This window comes from Oncorhynchus mykiss, chromosome 19 (assembly GCF_057628025.1).
Source record: "Oncorhynchus mykiss isolate SJ-2025 chromosome 19, ASM5762802v1, whole genome shotgun sequence".
NCBI classification, from domain to species: domain Eukaryota; kingdom Metazoa; phylum Chordata; class Actinopteri; order Salmoniformes; family Salmonidae; genus Oncorhynchus; species Oncorhynchus mykiss.
Genome location: NC_143040.1, coordinates 58,249,702 through 58,257,694, shown reverse-complemented (window position 1 = coordinate 58,257,694; position 7,993 = coordinate 58,249,702).

Below are 7,993 nucleotides of genomic sequence, written 5' to 3'. Positions count from 1 at the left end.
TGGCAACTGCTCAGCCTCCGACTGCAAGGCTCTACAGAGGGTATTGCGAATGGCCCAGTACAATGCCGGTGCCAAGCTTCCAGCCATCCAAGATCTCCATACCAGTTAGTGTCAGAGGAAGGCCCTAAAAATGATCAAAGACTCCAGCCACCCTAGTCATAGACCGTTCTCTCTGCTTCCACACGGCAAGCGGTACCGGAGCGCCAAGTCTATGTTCAAGAGACTTCTAAACAGCTAGTTTTTAAAAAGTGTTTTTAATGTATCCGTTATTTTACCAGGTAAGTTGACTGAGAGCACGTTCTCATTTACAACAACGACCTGGGGAATAGTTACAGGGGAGAGGAGGGGAATGAATGAGCCAATTGTAAACTGGGGATTATTAGGTGACCGTGATAGTTTGAGGGCCAGATTGGAAATTTAGCCAGGACACCAGGGTTAACACCCCTACTCTTACGATAATTGCCATGGGATCTTTAATGACCTCAGAGAGTCAGGACACCCGTTTAACGTCCCATTCGAAAAACGGCACCCTACACAGGGCAGTGTCCCCAATCCCTAGTCAAACATCTAGTCTATTCGCATTGCCCCCCCCCCTCCCCTCTCCACACCACTGCCACTCTCTGTTGTCATCTATGCATAGTCACTTTAATTAACTGTACCTACATGTACATACTACCTCAACTAACCGGTGCCCCCGCACATTGACTCTGAACCGGCACCCCCCTGTAAATATTGTTATTGTTTTCTTCTGCTCTTTAATTACTTGTTACCTTTATCTCTTATTCTTATCCATATTTTTTGAAACTGCACTGTCGGTTAGGGATGCATAAGTAAGCATTTCACGGTAAGGTCTGCTAGACCTGTTGTATTCGGCGCATGTGACTAATAACATTTGATTTGATTTGATGTCTGGGATTGTGGACTCGTAAACAATGTCTAAATCCCTCAATCTCAGATCTGGACCTCGAAGCCAGTTCCATTGCGTTTTTTTTTCTTCATTTTCATTGTTCCCATCTTATAAGGTACTGATTTAGACCTGGGACACCAGGTGGGTGCAATTCATTATCAGGTAGAACAGAAAACCAGCAGGCTACTGACCTCGTATGGTAAAATTTGAATACCCCTGGTCTAAATGATAAAGAGATAATAACATGCCAGAGCCTGTTGATATGAAGGCTGTCTCTAACGAGAGGGAAATGATGGAAAGACAGATGATGCCTCTTCACAGATAGATTATTTTGAGGAAGAAATGACAATATAATTCTGTCCTGACAATCCTTCTTCTCAGTTTTAACAAAGCAATGAAACATAATAGAAAATACACATTCCATTTCAAATCATCACATCTTCTCCGGAAAGGTCAGTTTGGTCTGAGTGAAGCTTACCGTATTTGCACTGGCAGCATTCTGGGACAAAGGGAGAACATTTCAGTTGGTTATTTCAAGCTGCGCTTATTCAGATGTAGCTGAGCTGAGTGTGGGTGTTGGTGAGGGGGCCTGAAAGTTGTCTGCCTGGCCAAATGATCTCCAATGCTTCTCCCTAGAGGGCAATAAGGAGAAACACTCACTACAAAATATGATTGTGTTGTGTCATTTTTTCCTGGCAGCTTTTCCTTGGAAAAAAAAATCATCTCTCAGCTCTACAATGATAGGCTTCTAGTTATGAACAGTTCTTAGCAGCTGGTAGACTGTTGGTCATCATGACCTGGGGCCATGGAGGATGTGTTAAGCAGGGGAGAACCCCCAACAGAGGAAGAGAACCAGGATGACCAAGCTCCCCTGAGTTTTCTTCTGGGTGGGGGGGAGGCAGGGTAAGGCTACCGGAGCGGCTGATGAGAAACGCCTGCTGTTGTTCAACGGGAAGGGAAGACTGGTCATGATGAAGAATGTTTGGTGGTGTTTTCATCCGTTTGCTGTATTAGAAAGTGTAGTTTTTCAGTTTTAGGATGCAATAAACATTCTCATATGGAGTGAATGAGAGAAATGGAGTTGTGCTTGTTTTGGTATGAAATTCTATTTATTTGGAACACATTTTGCATCTCCACATGAATGTGGTTCTGGTAGAATGTGATATACATACATTTCAGAGTAAGCAAACATTGAGTTAATTAGATAGACATGATTGGCAAATGAGGCTTAAATTGTTTTTAAGACTAAGAAAACTCTTTAAATATTGTCCATGATCATAAACCTAACCAACTGCGAATGAAATATGAACATCTGTAGAAAACAGTTCCATGTGTCCATGCTTGTTGTTCTAGAACCTTTTCACACGTAGTTTCTTCTTGTCCCCGAAGTAGCCAGTTTCTATTTTATGGTGAGAGCATGGCTTGAGGACACGAACACCCTCGTCAACCCATAAAGCTTTTACGCTGACATCGTCACCAAACGTACCAGTGGAATATAGGGTTTAGGATAAAGAACATACTGTACATCAAGGTTAAGTTCCACCATTTGGTCTTTCATGTACTGTCAGAAAGTAGTCAGTTACTGTTTGTGGAATTGGGCACAGACAATTACTGGGCACAGACAACAGCACAAATAGCAAGAAGGTGGAGACAACAATACATCACACAATGCAGCCACAACTGTCAGTAAGAGTGTCCATGGTTAAGTCTTTGAATGAAGAGATTCAGATAAAACTGTCCAGTTTGAGTGTTTGTTGCAGCTCGTTCCAGTCGTTAGCTGCAGCGAACTGAAAAGACGAGAGACCCAGAGATGTGTGTGCTTTCGGGACCTTTAACAGAATGTGACTGGCAGAACGGGTGTTGTATGTGGAGGATGGGGGCTCCAGTAGACATCTCAGATAGGGGGGAGTGAGGCCTAAGAGGGTTTTAGAAATAAGCATCAACCAGTGGGTCCTGCAACGGGTATACAGAGATGACCCGTTTACAGAGGAGTATAGAGTGCAGTGATGTGTCCAATAAGGAGCATTAGTGGCAAATCTGATGTATGGAAAAGAATGGACTTAATGATCCCTGTTTTTATCACAGATCATCTTCACTGATGTTTGTTCTGGTATGTTCTACAGCTCCCTTGCTACAGCCTAACGTGATAACGCCTTGAGAGAAACATTTCTCAAAGAGCTGATGTGGTCTTCCTCTCTCCACTCACTCAGAAACCTTACATACTTGCCTCCTAGTAATGTGTATGGGCAACACATGAAGCACCACAGAAGTGATGGTCCTGTTTTGCATTTGAGGGTCATTTAGAACATTTCAGCACATTTGCTTTGATGTAAATCAGAGAACACAGAACACGTGAGACACCGTATGCTGTGCAGACGCCGAATACAGCGCCAGTTTTTGCGCTGAGATCAAAGGGAACCAAACATAAACTAGTCATGCTATTTATTGCACAGAAACAATATCTTCATGACATCTAAAGTGGTCCATTGTTTTGTTTACAGAAAATGAACATTAGAGTTTGATTGAAGGATTGCTCTCGGTGAACAAATTGTTAAGATATTTATTGAACTAACCAATCACTGTAACAGTATACTATATATGGTGCAGTATATCCTGTAGTGTGTTATTTGTCTCTGCTACGTGTGAGTGAGTCATGTGTTGTAATGCATTTTCTCCTGAGATTAATGTTGATGCATTAGATTCAGGACTTAACCCTGTTACATACTGTAATTTAAGAAGGCCAGGCCACATTTCAGCTGTAGGGTATTTAAACACAGGGGTCCAATTAAATCCATCCTGGTGACCAGGTTTCCGAAATAAATGTCTGTTTGAACTCTGCAAAATCATGTTAATTACACCAATTACACACACTCTCTCTCTCTCTCTCTCTCTCTCTCTCTCTCTCTCTCTCTCTCTCTCTCTCTCTCTCTCTCTCTCTCTCTCTCTCTCTCTCTCTCTCTCTCTCTCTCTCTCTCTGTTGTTTTTTTGGTTATTGCGGTGTTCAGTTTATTTCTTAAAATTAACATGGACACTTACCACGCTGCGTTTTGGTCTGATCCTTCATATTCCTCATCCGAGGAGGACAACGATCGTTACAGTAACATAACTGTTTTAGGTTCCCATAACACGCACCTCACTTTTGATTTTGAGAGACTTTTGTATTTTTTTATTTAGATGAAATGTATTGGAGAGTTTAGGAAAACAGGACTTATGTTGATAGTTTGACAGGCACAAATATCGAACTTGATTACATCTGAAGTCATGTACAGTTTAAGTCAGAAGTTTACATACACGGGGTGGCAAGGTAGCCTAGTGGTTAGAGCGTTGGACTAGTAACCGGAAGGTTGCAAGTTCAAATCCCTGAGCTGACAAGGTAAACAGGCAGTTTAACCCACTGTTCCTAGGCCGTCATTGAAAATAAGAATTTGTTCTTAACTGACTTGCCTAGTAAAATAAAAACACCCAATACATTTAAACTCAGATTTTCACAATTCCTGACATTTAATCCTAGAAAAAGCTGAAATAAATAATTTTGTCTACTATTATTCTGTCAGAATAATAGTAGACAGAATGATTTATTTCAGCTTTAATTTCTTTCATCGCATTCCCAGTGGGTCAGAAGTTTACATACACTCAATTAGTATTGGGTAGGATTGCTTTTATATTGTTTAACTTGGGTCAAATGTTTTGGGTAGCCGTCCACAAGCTTCTCACAATAAGTTGGGTGAATTCTGGCCCATTCCTCCTTACAGAACTGGTATAACGGAATCAGGTTTCTAGGCCTCCTTGCTCGCACACTCTTTTTCAGTTCTGCCAACACATTTTCTATGGGATTGAGGTCAGGGCTTTGTGATGGCCACTCCAATATCTTGACTTTGTTGTCCTTAAGTCATTTTGCCACAACTTTGGAAGTATGCTGGGGGTCATTGTCCACTTGGAAGACCCATTTGTGACCAAGCTTTAACGTCCTGACTGATGTCTTGAGATGTTGCTTCAATATATCCACATAATTGTCCCTCCTCATGATGCCATCTATTTTGTGAAGTGCACCAGTCCCTCCTGCAGCAAAGCACCCCCACAACATGATGCTGCCACCCCCGTGCTTCACTGTTGGGATGGTGTTCTTCGGTTTGCAAGCCTCCCCCTTTTTCCTCCAAACATAACGATGGTCATTATGGCCAAACAGTTCTATTTTTGTTTCATCAGACCAGAGGACATTTCTCCAAAAAGTACGATCTTTGTCCCCATGTGCAGTTGCAAACCGTAGTCTGGCTTTTTTTTATGGCGGATTTGGAGCAGTGGCTTCTTTCTTGCTGAGCGGCCTTTCAGGTTTTGTCAATATAGGACACATTTTACTGTGGATATAGATACTTTTGTACCTGTTTCCTCCAGCATCTTCAGAAAATTCTTTGCTGTTGCTCTGGGATTTATTTGCACTTTTTGCACAAAAGTAAGTTAATCTCTAGGAGACAGAACGTGTCTCTTTCCTGAGTGGTATGACGGCTGTGTGGTCCCATGGTGTTTATACTTGCATACTATTGTTTGTACAGCTGAACGTGGTACCTTCAGGAGTTTGGAAATTGCTCGCAAGGATGAACCAGACTTGTGGAGGGCCAACCTTTTCTTTCTGAGGTCTTGGCTGATTTCTTTTGATTTTCCCATGTGGTCAAGCAATGAAGCACTGAGTTTGAAGGTAGGCCTTGAAATATATCCACAGGTACACCTCCAATTGACTCAAATGGTGTCAATTAGCCTATCAGAAGCTTCTAAAGTCATTACATATTTTTCCAAACTGTTTAAAGGCACAGTCAACTTAGTGTATGTAAACTTCTGACCCATTGGAATTGTGACAGCCGAATTCTAAGTGAAATAATCTGTCTGTAAACAATTGTTGGAAAAGGTACTTGTGTCATGCACAAAGAAGATTTCCTAACCGACTTGACAAAACTATAGTTTGTTAACAAGAAATTTGTGTAGTGGTTGAAAAATGAGTTTTAATGACTCCAACCTAAGTGTATGTAAACCTCCGACTTCAACTGTAGGTAGTGAAGTGGGGTAAGTTTCGATTTTTTTTCATTCAGCATCACTCGGTCAAAGGAAACATGCTACAGTATTCTTTATAACAAATATATCTATGTATATTTCAGGATGTTGTGTATCATACGAAATAGTCAGAATTCAAATTCAAGAAATTCGTGGAGTGGTTGAAAAACTAGTTTTAATGACTCCGACCTAAGTGTATGTAAACTTCCGACTTCAACTGTACTTCGATGTTCAAAGGCACGCATGGGGCGTTTCAAAATCTTTCCAACATGGCAGTCCCCGCGGCAGTGGATACTAACTTAATGGTAAAATGTGTTAATGATTATTAACTGTATCGTGTGTGTATGATTGACAAACTAGTAATCTGGTTACAAACTAGTAATCTGGTTATCAAGCCAAGCTCTGCGAGCACATGTGACATATGAAGGTGACAGGAGTCAGATTTGTCTCTGCTGGAGTTGACTTCACCAGCTACAAATGAATACACGAGCTGCAAACATATACAAGTGCCACTGTCGCCTGACTCCGACCCAAACCGGTCACGCGCAAATTGATTTTGTCCCCCCGCACCACGATCAGGACACACAAGTTGAAATATCAAAACAAACTCTGAACCAATTATATTAATTTGTCCTATTTAGCTAGCTTGCTGTTGCTAGTTAATTTGTCCTGAGATATAAACTTTGAGCTGTTATTTTACCTAAAATGCACAAGGTCCTCTACTCCGACAATTAATCCACACATAAAACGGTCAACCAAATCATTTCAAGTCATCTCTCATTCTTCCAGGCTTTTTCTTCTTTAGGCTTTATATGGAGATTTGCATCTAATAGTTTTACCATGACGACGACCGACCTCAGTTTGTCTTTCATTCACCCACGTGGGTATAACCAATGAGGAGATGGAACGTGGATATCTGTTTCCATGAACCAATGAGGAGATGGGAGAGGCAGGACTTGCAACGCGATCAGCATCACAAATAGAACTGACTTCTATTTTAATCATTGACGCAAATAGCATGTATGTTTCAATTTATTTTGCAATGCGAGCGGTGTGGTCAACATGTGAGGGTTCACTATTCACTAGGTAAGTTAATTACTTTTCTTTGATAGATCAAATCAAATTGTATTTGTCACATGCGCCGAATACCACCTTACAGTGAAATGCTAACTTACAAGCCCTTAACCAACAATGCAGTTTTGAGAAAATACCCCCCCCCCCTCCAAAAAAAAGAAATAAGAATAACAAATAATTAAAGAGCAGCAATAAATAACAATAGCAGGGCTATATACAGGGGGTACCGGTACAGAGTCAATGTGCGGGGGCACCGGTGTCGAGGTAATTGAGGTAATATGTACATGTAGGTAGAGTTATTAAAGTGACTATTCATAGATAATAACTGAAAGTTGCAGCAGTGCGGAAGACGGGGCAATGCAAATAGTTTGGGTTGCTATTTGATAAGCTGTTCAGGAGTCTAATCGCTTGAGTGTAGAAGCTGTTTAGAAGCCTCTTGGACATAGACTTGGCGTTCCGGTACTGTTTGCCATGCGGTAGCAGAGAGAACAGTCTATGAATAGGGTGGCTGGAGTCTTAAAGATTTTTAGGGCCTTCCTCTGACACCGCCTGGTATCGAGGTCCTGGATGGCAGTACGCATGGCCCCGGTGATGTACTGGGGCGTACGCACTACCCTCTTTTGTGCCTTGCGGTCAGAGGCCGAGCAGTTGCCATACCAGGCAGTGATGCAACCCGTCAGAATGCTCTCGATGGTGCAGCTGTAGAACTTTTTGAGGATCTCAGGAGCCATGACAAATCTTTTCAGTCTCCTGAGGGAGAATAGGTTTTGTCATGCCCTCTTCACGACTGTCTAGGTGTGCTTCAACCATGTTAGTTTGTTGGCGATGTGGACATCAAGGAACTTCAAGCTCTCAACTTGCTCCACTGCAGCCCGTCGATGAGAATGAGGGCATGCTCAGTCCTCCTTTCCTGTAGTCCACAATCATCTCCATTGTCTTGATCACATTCAGGGAAAGGTTGTTGTCCTG